This window comes from Pteropus alecto, unplaced genomic scaffold, assembly GCF_000325575.1.
Source record: "Pteropus alecto unplaced genomic scaffold, ASM32557v1 scaffold195, whole genome shotgun sequence".
Classification (NCBI taxonomy): domain Eukaryota; kingdom Metazoa; phylum Chordata; class Mammalia; order Chiroptera; family Pteropodidae; genus Pteropus; species Pteropus alecto.
The window spans coordinates 5,718,895-5,727,022 of NW_006438073.1; the positions used below are offsets into that span (position 1 = coordinate 5,718,895).

Here is an 8,128-nt window from a genome sequence, read left to right on the forward strand (position 1 = left end):
CAGAATGCATTATCACAATGGAAATCTCCGAGCTCCTCCTAAATGGCTCGGCCTGCCGAAGTAAATTCAGTAGCATTTTCTTTCTGTTACAGATACAGCTTTGAAAATAAACAAAACAAGACAAAAAAGAACGCAGACCTGGCCAACGCGCCACCACGGGTAACATGGTATGTATGCCTGGCCTTGAGGAAATCCTGGGAGGAAGCCCGATTTCTGGCTATGATTTGCCCAAAGCCTCATCTGTCCAGCACATTCCTCTGTCTCCTTCCCTCTCTCCCTCCCTTATGCTTGTGACCAAGAAATATAACCTTTGGCCAATTGCATTTTTGTTCCACGGGTAACTAGGTTAATGTGACCTGACAGGGCTGAATGAGAAAGCCCAGAAAGAAATAACATCTGTACTTTCGTGCGGCTCAGTATAACAAAGGTAAACTGAGTTGAATATAAAGGCTTGCAGGGAAAAAGAGAGATGATTTCATTTACACGAGATGTTGCAGGATAATATTTTACCAGCAACCCCTTGGATATATATCATTAGCCCTGACATTCCCACTGCCCAAGAAACCTTCCAGAACAGTCGTGCCCTGTTTGAATCGGTCCCTGCTTCGCAGGCACCGCGCCGGTGCACAGCAATCCCTAACGCAGAGGTCGGGGTGAAGGTCAATGAAATCATTTTGTTAATGTTTCATAAAGAGCACTGAGTCTCCCATTGTGCAAGGAGCTTTACAAATACTAATATTTATAAATATCAATTGCTTTTTAAGATCAATCAAACGTGTTAGATTTAAACGCAAAGGGTCGGGCCCTCGTCATCGTCAGTCGCCCTGTTTCTGTCCGGGAGGCGGAGGTTCAGAGATGCGGAGGGACTCGGGTGATGTCGCCCTGTGGTTCGTAAGTGAGCGTCAGGGCACCGCCCAGACTTCTGTGGCTCCAGAGCGTGGTTTTTTTCTTTCTGCATTATACTTCCTGTACTAGGAGTGATATTCAAATTGTCTAAAATGTGAAATACAGTCACTTTTCCAGGCAGATCTATTTATTTCTGGATTCTTGAATTTTTATTTTCAAAGAATACTATTCTATGCATGAAAAGCCCCAGGCGTCTCCTTCCCTCACAGAAGCGTGTGGACATCGCAGGGGGTGTGGGGACCTCTCTGCCAGCCATGACTGTGTGGGAGGAGGAAGGCGGCACGGAGCACCCTATTGAGACTTAAAGTTCTAGAAGCTTCCTAATCACTCTCTACAAACTGGAGATTCTACTGGGGGCAAGAAACGCCCTTTCAGGGTTGCGAATGTCCCTGAGGAGTGTTAACTTTTTGGTGATTTGTGATTCCTTGTAGGTCCTTGCAGCCGTGAGATGCTCTGGCGAAGAGCTGTGATTTGGAAGTGAGGGCGGCTGGCTGGGAAAGCGGGTCCCCAAACACCTGCTCTACCCCCACGTCCGGCTGACTCTCGGTGTCCTGACTGGCCGCTCGTGGAGTGTCCCTCTGCCCAGGGCCCCTGGGTCAGGAGCGAGTCCTCGGGGCCTCCTGGGCATTAAAATGTCCGTCCCTGTAAAATGAACTTCATTGTCTGAAACGGCCTTTCCTCTCTCTCTAAGTTAACGATGGATAGACAGAGTGAGACGGGCTTAGTACCCACCCCACGGGGAGCTGCGCATGGCAGCCGTCGGGCCCCTGGGGAGAGGTTTGTGAATCGGAAGCGGCGCTGATGGGATAATGGCCGCGGTGCTGATGCTGCTGATGCTGCTGATGCTGCTGATGGAGCTCGGGTGGCCGCCCCGGGCCTGGCGGACCGCCACAAGGAAGTAAACCAGGGCTGGAGCGTGGGCCCCGGGAAAGGGTCTCCCTTTGTTTGTTTGTTTGTTTGTTTTTTATGTGGATAAGATCAAACAATGTAACCTCACCCGAATTGGGGGAGTTCTTAAATGAAAAATAAGCATCATAATTCTGACATCATACACCAATGTGTTAACAAAATGAAAATTAAAATAACGGCTTCTTCAAAATATTAACATCACATCTACTAACCTCACCTAAATTAGGCCAGTCTGTATGTAGGACGTGAGCATAATGTATATCTGACTGTGTATTTCGGAAGTGATCTTTACATGGACATTAAATATTTCTTTCTTTTTTTAACGCCTACAGCACCTGGTCTTCCTAGGTGGTCTCCCATCCAAGTACTAACCAGGCCTGACCCTGCTTAGCTTCCGAGATCAGACGGGCTCGGGCACGTTCGGGGTGGTGTGGCCGTAGACTCCATGGATGTTAAATAAATAGTTCTCTTTCCCAAACAGGAACACAACTACAACTGCCAAATGCAGGTTACTCTGGCAACTTGATTGGCAGACGTTTGCTTAGTCCTCTTTCCATGGGTACGGTCCTTACACAGTCCTACGTCTGTCCATGTAATTCTAAGTACGAACCTTGTTTAAAGAAGCACGAAGTCAGGGTGACTCTACCTAGGGCAGACATATGACATTCCTCGAGTAGGGCATAGCCAAGTAAACGCATCATTTACAGAATCCGCACAGGGAGGCGGCTGGTCCCAGAAATCTCGTTATCGAATGGCACTGGCGAAGTTCTTTTTCTTACAGTCTCGTGTCCATGGAGAATTACGTTAAACCTGCTACCCAGCATCTAGGGAAGAAGGCACGCTGTACACACTCAGCATTTCCTACTCTCATCCTTCCAGGAGGGGAAAATGGTGTACAGAAGGGACATGGGCAATTTTCCAGTGCAGGGTTCGTGTGGATACTGAGAGAGAAGAGAGAATCGAGAAAGTAAGTGATGGATGATTTTAAATGATTAGTAAATTATAAAGTGCTATAGAAATATTAGACATCCAAGTGGTCACTGTGCACATGGCTATTTTGAGCCATATTAGGAAAACTAACAACTATACATTAAACTGATTGATGTACATTTTACAGAGAGCAGGACAGACATAGTGGCCTGGTTTATTTGAAGAGCTATAATCACATGAAAGTCTACAAAGGCAGAAGCAGTATGTTCTCGGCACTGTAGCTAAATTCTTAAAAGCAAACTGTTCTTTAGTAATTTCAGATGAGACTGGCAGTTGATTGCTATAGACTGTTTTTCTTTTTTGTTGTTGTTGTTTTTTTAGTTGTATTTCTTTTAGGAAGAAGGAAGGTCAACCTCACTTTGTCAAAGGGAAAGAAAGGTGGCTCTTGTCCTTGTAACGTGCTGCAGCGCGTCCCCAGGTATAATGGAGGGAGAGGGGACAAGGTCCCGGGTAACGTGGCAGCTGAAAGACAGCCACTGCCACGGAGCCTCTGGGAAGAACAAGGCCTCGTTATGCCCGGGCTCCACCGCAGGTGCGAGTCCCCCAAACTGGCTTCCCTCCAAGCCCGTGGAAGAGATGAGGATGGCAGAGCCGGGAGGTGGGTACCAGGGACGCGCCTGACCGGGAGCCTTCCCAGTAGGCGGAGAGCAGTCGGAAAAGCGCTTCGGAGTCACAAGATTAAAAAACGAGTGTCAGCTGTGGGAGACGTAGAAATGCAAATTAGTACGAACGCAAATAGGACGGATAAATGAAAGTGTGCAATCACCCCGAGCTACGTTTCCAACCTGAAGGCGACTCCGTCTGGCATTATCTGGGTGCCATGAACTGCGTGGGAACAGCCGTCGAGGGGCCCGTAAAAGGCACCCCCTGAAGTTAAGCCCCTTCCCTTTCCGACGATAAAGCAAGAAGTCCGAGAGCGGTACATCCACCCTGAACTAAACGCGTTCGTGCGCAGGGCTGGGGGTGAAATTCAAGAGCTGGATTTTCATTCTTTACTGCACGTCTCGACGTAATTTTTACCATTAACATAAAAAAACAGAAGACGGGAGATCTGGCTTCAATAAACACATTCGGAAGTCTTCGGTCATTATTTAGTGGCATTCTCACGGTCATCTCCTGAGGCAGGTGTCACGAGTTGTGTTAGACTTGGTCAAGGTCACCCAACTGCAAGGTCGTCAGGTCGGGTTTGAGTATCGGTATTTCAGCCCTGAGTTTTCGCTCTTTCCATTACATCACAAATTCCCAGCCAAAGGCAATTGCCTCCCCCGGGGGGCAGCCGACAATGTTTGGGGACATTTCTGGGTTACAACTAGGGGGTGCTACTAGCATCTAGTGAATAGAGGCCAGAGATGCTGCTATACACCCTACCAAGCACAGAGCAGCCCCCACCACAAAGGATTATCTGGCTCCAAGTTCAATGATGTCTGACGCCGAGGCTCAGAGACCTGGCATTGTGCCACAGCTGCCACCGAGCAGGCTTCGTCTCGAGACAAATGGACCTGCGCAGGGGAGAGGCAGGGCAGATGCAGAGGGTCCTCGCCAGGGGCCTGGGAGTTGCTGGTGTGAATGAGAAAGTCTTACTTCCACGTCACAGACGGGGAGGTGACAAGAGATGAGGCACTAAAAATTCATAACCTGTCCGTCGGAAACGCATTCTGAGATTGCTTGGATCTAAATTGCCCTTCCAAACCCCGAGAGGCATTTTCGATGCCACCTGAAGCCCTTGATGGCTCCCTAACGGCGCTCTGCACTGAAGTTAGAGGCCTGGATTTTCTCTGGGCTCTTTATCTGTCTTCGAGAATGCCGAAGAGGGGCCCCTCATAGAATGCACATCGCAGGCTAATGTGATAAGGGGCTGAACTGATGGTATCTCTAGGAAATTTAAGGATGAAATATCAGTTGAAAGACGAAAAGAAAGATGGGATCGCTTCGGCAAAATCTCATTGGCAAAGAGGGAGGGGATTTTCCTGACAAAAAGGTTCTGAACTAAAAGCATCTCAGAGAGATCTTGAATTTAAACCAGCTCAACATCATCGGGGGTCCTGGAGGCCTGGTGGAAGGGCAGAGTAAATTGTGTAATGCTCAGGGGAGGTGCTGGACAGAGCCCCGTGAAGAGGAGGCAGGCGTCAGTCAGCTCAGCTCCCCAGAGCATCACTGTGCTGAGTCGCCATGGAGCTGATTTACAAGGAAGCAGAAGCTGATCTCAGTCTTGGGCTTTAGGTGGAGGTCCTGTCTAGTAGTTCCCATTTAACTAATTTTACTGATTTGTGGGGCCCAAAAGGAGCCTGGGGACTGGAGAGCTCCAGCTTGTTCCCACAAGTCACGCGGCCGTGGCTGCTGGCTCAGACTCTGCGGCTGGACCTCAGGGGCTCAGGGCCCAGGACCACCCGCGGGCTGACCGCCAGCGGCCCTGGATCTCCGCCTCCTGGCCTGCTCCTCGGACTCTGGGAAGGGTGCGCTGGGGAGCAGCCACCTCGCGGGGAACCTCAGGTGGGCGGCCACAGTTAGCGAGTTTCCAATTTCACCGCAGCCCCTACGGAGGCGACGTGAGACTGATCACTGATCACCAAGTGGTTTTATTTTAGTCCTTACTTTAATATACATGCGCCCAGCTAGCTCTGAATTATTCAGAATTACAGCAGTCAGAGGAGAGACCTTCTCGAAGTCTGTCAGAGGATTTTTAATCATCTTTAAGTAAACTTCAATTTCTCTGAAATTGAAGGGGAATTATTATTCCACTTAAAAATTCAGTACGGATTCATTGAAGAGGCTTTCCATCTCCTGCCATAAGTAAAAAGATGAAATGTTTAGTGTGAAAAAGACACCATGAAATGAGTTTGAAGTCCTTATGCTCGAAGGCGCGATTTAAGACACTATTACTTATTGTCCCTAAAAGAGTTTATATTAGTGATAACAACAATAGCTTTTATTTAAAACCATTCATCAATATGATTTATTAAGTCCCAGGCTTAATCTTGTTGAAAAAATTCATATACTCACTTCCAGCCTAGCAGACGAGACAATAAGACACTCACCAGAACACCAAGCTCAAGGGCACGTAGCCGCCTCCTTGGGGCAGTGTGAGCTCATCTGGTGGTGGCCTGCGGCAGGCGTGGCTTTGGCTGCCTTGGACTGGGCTGCTGGGTCCCAGCCGAAGGTGGCCTGTGACTTAGCCGTTCACTCCATGGTCCCACTAACATACAAACACCCATTTATGCTTTTTGGCAAAGCTGCCGTAATGGCGACAGCGGAGACTAACCCTTGCGGAGAGGGGGAGAGGGTGGAAAAGGGAGATTCTCCGCCTTTTGATTTTGGAGATAATGACGAAACTTCATTTGTACACATCTCTGTTACCACGCTGACACGAGCTGTCTCCCATTCGATGTGGCGGCCGCCTTGCTAATTAGTAATCATTATCTCCGTCTTCGAGATGAGGAGACGGGCTCAGGGGGGTTACCTGATCTGCTCAAGGTCAAGGAGACCAGTGAGGGTCAGGATGAGGGAGGCTCGGGTCCTCCGCTGCCTGGGTGTCTGCTATGCTAATGAGCCCGCCACATGCAAGTGGGGAGGGACCTGGCCGGGCACCGAACAAGGTGAAGCTGCGGAGTGTAATGGCACACAGACCACGTCGGGGGGCGGGGACTCTGAGAGCGAATCATTGATGGCCCCTCGAAGATAAGCTCGTTACCTTACTAGACTTCGTGATGTCCCAAGCAAGGAAACCTGACTGTAGCTTTACGACTCTAATACGAATAATAGATTATCGTTCACAAACGGTCAGCCCAGAGAGTAATGTAAACGCTGTTCTTTACATGAACAATCCGTTTTTAAAAATGATCATCTCCCACCCCCCAAAAAAAGTCCTCCGCGATCGCACGGTAATGTTCGGTCAGTATCACCTTTGATAAAAACAAGTGTGCTCCCACTGCTGAAGTGACCCCGGCTTCGCTGACCTTCTGGGGAGGCAGAGTCAGGGCTGAATGGGAAGTGTGGGGCAAGCGGCACGCTTCGCCGTTCCAGACGCCTCCCCCGTGGTCTTATCCACGGTAATGAACACGCTGTCCAACTGTGGTCATTAAGGGTGGTGACTTGGCACGAGGAAGGGACAGGCGCCCGCACGGTGAGTAATCTGTTCCTGTTTGGTTTGCACGGAGCTCGGCTCAGCGCATATTAACTTCGAGGCATTGTGCTGGGCTTCGGGCACACCACGATGGCGCTGCGGGGGGCTGGGTGGCGGCCGGTGACCCGCGGGCTCACGCAGGCTGCGAACCGGCCAGACTAGGTCCCAGGAGGAGGAGGCTGGAGCTCGACACTGCTCTGCACAGAACTTCGACAGGAACTTCATGCAGGGAGGAGGCTCTCGGTGCCTGCCAGCTTTGTCCCCACCATTTGAGAGATGATAAGATCCTCCTTCACAAAGACACGTTCTCTGATGAACAAGAACACGACCTACGTATCGTGCTTAGCCACAGCGACCACGGCACCGTCCTCCAGCAGTGCACACGTCTGTGCACCAGCCCTCGAGTTCGTTGGATCTGGCGGGCTCGTTGCCAGCACTCCCCCGGCCATGGGGCTTTGCCACACAGACGGTGACCTTGCAGCTGGCCGGGAGCTCGCCGTGCTCTGCCAACTCCCCCCGCACCCTGGCTAGTGGCAGGCATTCAGTCAGCAGGTATTAGCTGGTGCGGTGAGGCTGAGCTCGGAAAGCCACATTCCTCCTCCTGGGAGGCTAATCCACTGGGCTCCGCTGGCTGCGGGTGGCGAGGGCTTCTGAGCAAACGCAAGCCTTGGACAGGGGCTGCCATGTGGCGCTGGGGCCCTTTGCTCCAGGGATGGGTGCGATGACACTCTGACATGCTGGATGGGCTGAATCCTTACATGGAATTTATTTTGCATTTTAATTACATGGGGAAAAAGGCTTCCTGAGGTTCTGGCTAGAGGTACGTCTAAGTTATCAGTTTAATGGACTTAGCCCTGTTTTGCTAAGGTAACGAATAGTCATTTTATTTACAACAACAACAACACCCTAGAAAACAGAGCTCTCTAGTCTGCATCTTCATTTGTTCTTGGCATGGACTTTTCTAGAGTATTTGGTTCGTTGTCTGTTTCTTAGTCCTAGGGAGCCCCCCGCCCCCCGACTCTGGATAGAGTGCCTCCATGGGGCTTCAGAGAGCCGATGTCGCAGCCGGGCGGACGGTCACCTAACAGCACGATCCCTGGTATGGGAGTGGCCAGGAGTGTCCACCTGCTCCAGTCCCACCCTGACCAGTCAAGGGGGAGGGGACGGAAGCCAGAGTTTATGACATCCGTTTGGGCGCTGCGT

At 50.5% G+C, this 8,128-nt stretch overlaps 1 protein-coding gene and 1 non-coding gene across 2 annotated transcripts in view; both read right to left on the bottom strand.

Annotated features, from left to right (window-relative positions):
* PRKN (parkin RBR E3 ubiquitin protein ligase) overlaps positions 1-8,128 on the bottom strand; it is an 833,405-nt gene that overhangs the window by 60,242 nt on the left and 765,035 nt on the right. The window lies entirely within an intron of this gene.
* LOC112482368 lies at positions 2,139-2,257 on the bottom strand. Its single transcript, XR_003047290.1, has one exon. It is a non-coding gene; the product is annotated as a 5S ribosomal RNA (ribosomal RNA).